The sequence below is a fragment of the Populus trichocarpa genome, chromosome 1 (assembly GCF_000002775.5).
Source record: "Populus trichocarpa isolate Nisqually-1 chromosome 1, P.trichocarpa_v4.1, whole genome shotgun sequence".
NCBI classification, from domain to species: Eukaryota; Viridiplantae; Streptophyta; class Magnoliopsida; order Malpighiales; family Salicaceae; genus Populus; species Populus trichocarpa.
In genome coordinates, this window is record NC_037285.2 from 41,227,133 (window position 1) to 41,238,038 (window position 10,906).

The window sequence follows — 10,906 nt, forward strand, 5'->3', positions numbered from 1 at the left end:
CTTTTTATTGTGGTTGTGTGTGATAACCGCACAACAATTGTATAATTTACTTCAATTTTATAGTATTATGAATGACCTTATCTATTTTAACGGGTTCTTATCTTTTTTGAATAAATAATTACATCTTATGATTTGTTGTGACAATTATGTATAAACGCGATCTTTGATCAATTGAGTATAAAAGCGCAATAATTCCTAGATTAATTTATGGTAACTTGAGACTTTTCTGTGTACTCGAGATAAAATATAATAGGTTTTCTTACATTGATGTTTTCAGATTTGTTAATGCTCTGTGATGCGAAGGTTGAGGATCATGAAGATGTGCATCACGATGTATCAATTATTTTTTTCCGAATGTATCACGATGTATCACGATGCTCACACCTTCAAAGTCTGAACCTTATAAACCGAATGTATCACGATGTATCAAATATTTTCCGAATGTATCACGAATTCACGAGGTATCACGATGCTCACACCTTCAAAGTCTGAAACTTATAAACCGAATGTATCACGATGTATCACGAATTCACGATGTATCACGATGTTCCCTTAGCATTTAAATCATGTTTGGAAATGTGGTTATGGTTTTTTTTAAGTGTTTTTCATGTTAAAATGTATTAAAATGATGTTTTTTTATTTTTTTTAAAATTAATTTTTAAATCAGCGTATCAAAACAATTCGAAACATATTAAAAAATTAAATTTTTAACAAAAAAAAATTAAAATTTTTAGAGAACGCGGCAGAGTCTTAGCTGATGTGGGCTCTGCATGCTTCCAAATTTCTTAGAACTTAGGTAGGAGAAGATTAAAATCTCGAACTATAATAATGAAGATAACAATGAAAGTCCTTTTCTCATAAATAGAAAAAAAAAACAGATACTTGATTTGAAATGATCTGTCTAAAATCTTCATCCACGATCTCATATCCCAGCCTCGCGATTCCTTGCGTGCATCGCTCTTGAGACCTGAATTCCCATGAGCCCGACTTTCAACTTGTTTCAATGTACCTAGGGCCTGCAATTATGAGGCCGAGTAGACAGAAACCCGCATTTGCGTGATTTCTTATTTTTTTTAATTACTTTATATAATTTTCAAGTTCACCGATGAAAGGGAAGGCTGTGAATTCATATTCATACTCATGGAAGAGATATTTTATTCTTTGTAAATATCATATATTATGATGAAATTATTATTCAGTCTCTTCATTTAAGAAAAAAAAAAGGTATAAGATTATAAATCTGAAAACATTTTGGTACCATTTGTCAACGAGATTTCAATCAACTTTCTACTTAATTTTTTAAATTATCCCTCTTAGGATTACCCTACACACATTTAAATATATTAAGCACTATAATAAATTTTAGGACTAGAATTATAATATCTGAATTAAATATATTATAGGGTTTAATTTCTAAAATTATTTTCAATCAAGTTACACTTGATTAATTGTCTCAGGTTAATTTTTAATTAATGATTTTTAATATATGTGACCAATTAGGTTTCTAATATGTTAACTCAAATATAAATTATAATTACAATTAAATAAATTAAGTAATTTAATTTATTATCAATTTAATAATAAATTAATTTACATTAATTTCAAGATCATGTGCATTGGTCTAGCAACGTATCATGATCCCCCAAATATTAAAAAAATTATTAGTGGTTTGTTCATGTGGAATTCTCTTGGTGGTTAGTTTAGTGTACATATCTTATGACAAACACCTACATATTAGTTCTAGGTATCCCTTATATCTCAGTTTATGAAAATAACTGCTTCCTTTCATAAAAGAAAGAATATAACATGTATCAGTCTCAATGACTCTAATAAATATACAGTATTTCAAAGAGCATCAACCAAGAACATTTTAGGAACAATACTTTGATGCAACATGAACCTATAATTATAATGACTTTATAATTTTCTTTGTAAAATATTTTTATCTCATGAACTTTATCTTTACTCTAGATTCATAATCAAATATTAGATTCATAAATCTAATATTATATGAATATTAAAAATAAATTAAGTCTTTATTAATAATAAATATATATATTTACATGAATATAATAATGCCATATATAACCAACCGATTAGCTACAAGACATATTAAATTATCACGTTCTTGGTGTCAACAAGTTACATTCCATAAAAGGAGTTCCATTTGGATGTTCTTTTGGCTTTCCATTACTTGAAAGGGTAGATTTAAGATCAAAAAGTTTTTTGAATTTGGGTTTATTTTGAATTTTTGGACCAGTTTTTTAGATTATAAATGAGTTTATCGAGGCCTCTAAGTGTCTTATGATTTTTTTGGGTAAAATATAAGTTGAAAAATAAAATTTAATTTGAGCATAAAAACCTTTACCTTGAATTTTTGACAACTCTTCGATCGCTAGATTCAAAGGCTACAAATTGTGGGATGTTGGTTGCGTCGATCTAGAAAAAAATAAAGAGGGACAACTCTAATATAAAAAAGAGAGAGGTTTGGCGAGCGAGGCAAGCTTTTTTTATAGGCCACGCGCGTGTGGCCCTACCCATACGCCTAACCTATTTGTTCTTTAATTCTTTCTTTCTTTTTGTTATTTAATGCATTTTCATCCCCTTAAACTTGAAAAAAATAATAATTTCATCATTTGTTATTTAAAGATCTCTGTTTATTATCTGACTTAAGAAAGACCTTTTTTTTGTTATTTAACTTAAAAAATTAGGTATGTTTTTATTTTCTCAGTCTTATGTGTTTATCCTGTTTTTTTTTTTTTTCTAAAAACAAATATTTTTTATTTGATAGGTAAATAATCCTAAGCACCTGGTTGTCGTACAATTAAATAAACAGTAATTTCATTTTTTTTAATTTAAATATCTCTTTTCTTATTTGACTTACAAAAAAAACCTCTTTTTGTTATTTAACTTAAAAAAAATTATGTATGTTTTTGTTTAGTCTCATGCATATGTCATGTTTGTTTTTTTTTTTTTTAAAGAAATATTTGTTATTTGATACAAAAAGAATCCTGGGCGCCTGGTTATCATATAATTAAATAAAAATAACTTGTAAAATAAAAAGTTATCAAATCCAGTAGGGTGCATGACCCGTATCACGAGTTTGACACGTTAACTCGGGTTTACTAGGGTATTTTTTACTTCTTTTTTTAATTGAATATTTTGTTTTCAATTTCATTCTCCAACATTAGATTTATTTGGATTTAGACATTATATTTTGTTTTGATTTTCTATTTATAGAATTATATAGTCTCATAATCGAGATTGTAAGTTTGGCTAGTTAATTCAGGTCTATTAAATATACTACAATCTTAATATTTTAAAAACAATTGACCAATATATCACCATCTCAATATTGTTTTTAAAATATTATCTAATATGCATGGGATTTTGAGTTTATGATTTTTTTTTCTCTTAGAAAACATGTTTTTTTGCATTCGAAATACCTCTCGAACTTAAGTGGAAAAAAATCTCTAAAGAAAATAGCCCTTGAACTTCCATTCTAAATGTTATGATATTTTTAAATATGCCTCTTATGTTAAGTTTCTATTAAGAAAACGAAAAACAAATCCCCATAATATCTTTCTAATTTCTTTCTCTTTCTCTTCTCATTAAAAAAAAAAAAGAGTCAAGAAGTGTCTATATCTTTTCTTTTACTTAACATCACCATCAACCACCTAGATCAATTCAAACTAAACTGAAATTTAAATTAAGAATTAATCTTTAAAATAAAAATTAAAACATAAAATCATCATTAAAAACACACATAAAAAATATTATTACAAGTTGTACTTAATTATAACAACATAGTCAATTTGTTCAAATAAAAAAGAAATGCATAAATAAAAAGAGGGAATTTTAACCCAAGAAATACATTTTTTACTCCCGAATTTAATTCATTAATTAGAATTCTCACTGATATTTATTTTAATAGCCCTAAAATTAAATAGAATGACTATTGTATTAACTATTGTATTGCACGACAATTAGGAAAATCCAAATAATTCAAATAGGACAACAATTGTTAAACTTGGATAAAGTATGGATATTTTTAAACCCAACTGAAAATCCAACTCAAACCTAATCCAAGATATATATTTATATGATATAGATATATATGTAGAACATTTATATATATATTTTTTAAATCCAACATATATATATATATATATATATATATATATATATATATATATATATATATATATATATATATATATAGACATAACACACACATATAAATATTATTCTTTATTTTTTTGTTGAATAATAAATAATAGTTGTAAAATAAATATCAATTTGGATCGCAATAGATACAAAGTAAATATCTAAATTTTTTAATCTAGTGAATATACAGGGTGTAACTTGATCAATAAATACCTAATTATCATCTGCAGTTATTAAACATGAAACATATTTTACAAAAAAGAAATTATTGGATATACAATCACTAGTGGTTGATTTAATAAGATGGATTTTGAATTTGGTTCAGCGCATTAAAAGCCCCATTTATTTTTTCTAGAGTTTTCATTAACGTGGTACTGGAGGCCCTTGACCACATATATATTAAGCATAGTTTGACTTTTATGTTCGAATGAGCTGGTCCAAGAAAGAGGACAGAGACCTCTCTCGTATGCCAATTACAACCAGAAAACTAAACGATGGATTGACTTTTTGTTTTGTTTGGGTCAATGCTCATCCATAAAGCTGGATTGTTGGTTTAGTTTAAGATGGCATGACAAATGACAGCAACTCAGCAAGAGTATACGAAGGTGGAAAAAGAGATGGATTTCGTTGCTCTTTATGAAGCTGCAAAAGGGCCTGATGGAGCTGGAGTTCGTCTACATGTATCGTTGTGGGATTGTCCTGCAGCGTCAGCAAAATTAAGCAACCTTGAAATCTCGAATGAAATTTATATACACGCTGGCATAATTATAGAATAAATTATTGGATATACAAGCTAGATTAGCTAGCCAGTATACACGAGAGTAGACATTGTACCTTAGATAGATAAAATGGTAATAAAAGCAAACAAGTGGATTCATTCATCGTGCAAACAAGTGGATTGATTCATCGTCCAAACAAGAGTGTTGACAGTGTCCAGTAGCACAATTAATGTCTTCACATGTCCAGTTACTTTTTTTTGGAAAATGGGCAGCCATGTGTTGCTGTTGCAGTGTTGACAGTGTTGTCTTCTGGTTCTGATTGGGATGGTGAGATCAATAGCCCTCCAATTAACTCTGCTGGGTCATAGTAAATCTCTACATCTTCTGCCCTCATAGATTCATCCACCTGTGAATGATCACCAGTAAAATCATAATTAACCCAGTTTACTTTTCTTACAGAAAATCATTTTTTTTTTATCAATGAAGTTGTTCCTGTAATTTATGTATGTTCTGAGGTATCTCAGTTTTTCATTTCATGTCCAAAATGAAATCACTAATTTAGCTGCCAGGTGCGATTACTTGAACAAAAAGATTTCCCTGGAGCTTGATTAACGTGTTAATTAATTTTGCAATCAAATCATAGCAAGTAGGCAAGTTGGGATAATAGTTGAAAGCTACTGGTTCATCGTGATGTTTTGAATTTTTGTACAGCATACGTTGAGGACTCCTGAGCCATAGAACTCAATTCTCCGTTAGGAGCATGGCCTTTGAAAGGTCCTTCAAAGAAACCCCATTGTCTGAATTTGAAAGAAATCGCAGGAGGTCCTGAATATACACTCAGCACTTCCCATGTGATTACTGGTTAAATTATTATTTAATTTAACTAGTAAAGTAAGAAGTTGAGTGATTATTAGTCAAGGTTGTTAAAATCACGTTTTTACTCTAAAAAACTTCAACGTTCTTCCCTTATTTTATGATTATTTTATATCATAAAATAATCTGAAGGCTTAATTGAGAATCTTATAAAATTTGGCTTTGCTCTCTTAAAAGTAGTCGATATCCAGCGTCCTCTTTCTCCTCATTTTCAATAGAAACACTCCTCGTCCACTGCCACATTAAGTAAACCCAGGAAAAACTCGCACAATACGAATATCAAGAGCGGCATCAATGGACATTGCAAACTGGCCGGTCCACGCACTTTTCTCGATGAGGGAGAGATTTTCTAATTTCTCTCGTCATCTACGAGGTATTAATTGGGTACCTTTCGTGGTCCAGGAGTAGCATGTTACCTTCTCTTTTTTTACACCTTGTAATTATATTTACTAGCTTAAATCAAATATAAGAATAATTTAATAAGAAACCAAATTGAGTTTTAGTTTGATGAACCATTCACAACGTGTCAGGGTTGATGGTCTTAATGTCCTGTACGCGAGTCTTGTGTTCGATTTCCATATCCCATGTCTTTATAGCATTTTGCACTACTTCTTCTAGCGATCCTTTTGGCCGTTCCTTCAAACCATATATCAAACACAGAAAATGAGACCCAAAAATATTCAAGGGTCATAAACATATACATATACAAAAAAAAAAAAAAAAAAAAAAAAACACAAAGCATATGCACTAAGGGTATAAAGAAGGTTGACGACCATAGTTCGGCCTTCTTCAAAGAGCTGATTTACTGTATCGAAATTGGGAGGGCCACCATGCCTCCACTGTGTGGTATTCTCAGTGTCTTCATGCAAGAAAGATCTGTATTTATCTCCTACTTTCTTAATCGTACCTACTTCTTCAGTAGCCATATAAATTTCCCGAATGGTATACTACTAAGGTTTAATTTTCTGAGGTTCTATATGGGGCTGGAGATGGCCACATGTAGAAAAGACACTCTTGTTTCTTCTGCTTGGTGCATGCATGATAACCACATAACATTGAAACCACCAATTCTAAGTTGTGCGAAGACCTAAATTATGTATCAAATAATATAACTTTTATATATATATAAAAAAACAGACGTAACTTCTGGTTTTTTTTAAAAAAAATTTCAATATGAGACCTAATTGAAGCGAAAATTTTAAGTTTATTAACCACTTCGTTGGGTTGGTTTTCAAGTATGTTTGAAAGTCTAGTTGCAGTTATTTTTTAAAGTGTTTTTTTGTTTAAAAATATATTAAAATAATTTATTTATTTTTAAAAATTATTTTTTTTTAACATCAACACATCAAAATAATCTGAAAACATCAAAAAATATTAATTTGAAGTGAAGAAAAAAATAAAAACATTTAATTTTTTCAAAAACATTTTTAAAACATAAAAACAAACAAATCCTTCATAAGAAACCAACGTAAATTCCATATAAAGTCTTTCAAGAAAAAATATAAAATCTCATTCTTGCAATCTTCCCTATAAATTACCAAAGTATTAATTTTATTATTCCGACTAACTATATATATAAGTCGTCTTCGGACGTTGGGTAAAATAAATCTAACATCCGATAATTTACGAGTAAATAATAGTGTGATTAGATGACAAATTTGAATAACAATTGTGTACTATCCACACCATTTAACTAATACTATCAAGATCTAAACTTCAACGTGCTTGAATCTGAATGTATTTGGTGAGATTTTTTTGGCTAACTTATGCCTCATTTTCCTTGATTCTACGTAAGCCCTTACGTAAACTTGAGCAGTGAGGGAAGATGGGAAAATAAACCAAACGAAAGGAGATTGATTGCACAAGAGCTCGCCTTATTAGAAAAGTCCAGCGGTCATAGATATATAGAATAACATAGAAAAGTTCAGCATCTGGCACGGACCCCAGAGAACTTGATTGCAAGTGATCTCTGGCTTGATGATATTAATTAATAATCCTGAATTGGGTGTGCCTTACCAATAATGCTAAATTCTTGTTAGTTTATTACACAAACATTCAACCATCCTCGTGAAAGAAGTGCTTCTAGGCAATGCAATGCCATGAACAACTTTATTGGTTCTAATTCTCAAAGCTAGGTCCCATGATAACACTCATGAAATTGAAATATACTAATATAGTATTTGATTAATATTTCAGAATAAAATAAAAGAGATGTTAAAGATGAAGCCGTGTCTCATTGAACTTTTTATTTTAAAAAATACTACAAAAAAAATAAATTTATTTTTATATCTTTATCTCTTTAACTAAACACAGTTTATGTTTTTATTGTTTGAATTTTTTCATTCTAGAAATAATAACCAAACAATATCAAGGAGGCAACTAGAAATCAACAAAAGAAATTACACAAACAAAGCTAGTCACTTTTCAACCTTGCTTGGAAGTAACCGTCTTCAAATATAGAAGTCAGTCGTATATCTGCTTCGCATTCCTAATTGCCTATCTTATTTGATTATGATATATATATATATATATATATATTATCCATGTAGTAAGAATTGTTTGCTGCAAGCATCAATTGTCGGCCCTTCTCCACATCAGTAAAACATAAAACTGGTACTGATGTGGAGAGGGCCGACAATTGATGCTTGCAGCAAACGTCTTACTACATGGATAATATATATATATATAGACCATTTATACTTACTTCAACAAAATAAACACGAGACTCTTTTTTTTTTAATTGTCTTGGTTTGAATTCAACATTAAACACGGACGAATTAATTGAATACTTGTTTTAGAAATTTTCTAAATTGATTTATAATTTTCATAAAAAATATAATTGACAACTTGAAGTTTAATTTGAATTTTATTAATATTCATAAAATATTAAAATAAAATATGAATATAAAAAAAATCATAATCATTCAGTTAGAATCCATCTAAACCAGGCCATTATGCATACAATTCAACATACCATCTATTAAACAACTTATTAGAAACACAAGAAAGCCAATACCAGTACCAGTTCTATGTTTCACTGACGTGGAGAAGGGCCGACATTTGATGCTTGCAGCAAACAATTCTTACTATATATATATATATATATATATATATATATATATATATATATATATATATATATTTCTGTGGACATTATAGATTGTGTGAATTAATTTTGAAATAAAAATTCTTTTAGTTTTTCTAAGTGTCTCCTACGTGTTTGAATAACTATTTAAAAGTATTTTTTTTAGTCTCTTGTTTTATCTGTACATTCATATAAGTAATGTATGTTGAGTATTGCAAATCCAAGTCCAAGTTTAGTAAAACTTTCTTTTTTAAAAGAATAATATTTATTTAAATGAGATTGTCTTCCCGTACCATACTTCCCTTTGCTCCTTTAAATATTTCTAACATGATAGCGGAGCTAGTTCAATCTAATAAGGGCATTTAAGAACTTTAAATATTTCTAACATGATATCAAGCTAGTTCAATCTAGTAGAGTTTTTGAGAAATTAAAGCATGTGTAGCTCAATCTAGTGGGGGCATTTGAGAAATTAAAGCATGTGTATAGATGAGAGTGTGAATATACAAGTGACATCCAAATAAAAAAAATAAAGATGCAAGATGATAGAGTCTAACAAGCAAATTGACAAGAAAAAGACATCACACTACTAGATTTAATAGTTTTGCCAATGACATACTATGTTAGTATTTACTCTACCATTTCGTCGGTGCGTATTTTACCGATTGATTCATGGATAGAAACTGTCCGTCGGAAAACCATTCGTCAGTAATTTATTTTATGTCGAAATGTTCGTCGGTAAAAAAAACCCGATGTTTTTATAGACAGAAAATAAGTGCAAAAAAGATTTATCCGCTAGAATATACCAACAAAATTATTCTATCGGTGATTGCAATGGCATTTGGAGTAATTTTATTCCAACCCTCTGCAAAATACCGACAAAATAATTTCATCGGTGATGTAACAGTTGAAGTGGCATATGCAATAATATTTTTCAACTCTCTGGAATATACCGACAAATTAAGTCCATCGATAACTACGTCCATAATAATTAAAAAAATATATTTTTTAAAAAACTCTATTGAACAGAAAAATCAAAAAAATCAAAAAATTAAAATTGTATAAAATTCAAGTATGTAAAAATAAATTATCTTAATATAAAAGCCAAATATTTATTACAAATTTATATGTTCAAATACAATGAAACTAGAACAAAGGCGGCGCTAGAGGAGGAGGAGGAGGAGAAGGAGGCTGGTAGTTCTCGGGACCATAGGGCAAAAAAGGGGGTGCACATGTACCACCCATCTAAGATCTAATATCCATGACCATTCGACAGAGTTCTTCATATTTCGCAGAGAGTCATTCATATTTTTTATTTAGATGGGTCGTATGTTCTTACACTCCTTGCTGTAACAAGACCACGAACTTCGAAGACTAGGTGTTCGGTATCGATTGTAAGCTCCCAACGGTTGAGAGATTACGGGTCGCCTGCAAACTTAATTTCTAGTACGTTCATTGAGATTTGAGGAGAGGATTTGAGAGAGTGAGAGTGATTTTGAGATTGAGAGAAAAAAATGAAGTTCTTATATGTTCGTTGGGTTTTATATTATGTTTTACTGAAGGGATCACTGATAGACTATTAAATATTATTATTTTAAATTAGTCCATTGGTGATTCCCTCGGTAATGTCCCCTTGATATTTTCATTTCGCACTAAAAATTTCAAAAAACCCTCTAGATTGTTTTTGGTCCATCCGTGATTCCATCGATAAAACTATAAATAGTAAACAATTAGAGATGCATTAATTACCAATGCATTGGAATTCGTAGTTTGTTGGTGATTCCCTCGGGAAACTTGTCACTCAGTCAATGAACTTTAATTGTCATCACCGACATGTGAAGGGAAACAATTCCCTTTGCTTTGTAATACACCAGCGAACATGAATCGTTAGTATTTCCATCGGTGTCATGTTCTATGAATAGTGCCAAGGGGAGGGGAACAATTCCCTTCACCTCTGAAATACACCACCGAACACGAACCATCGGTATTTCCATCAGCGTGATATTAAATGAACAGTGCCAGGGGAAGGGTAAAAGTTCCCTTTGTCTATGGAATACACTGGCGA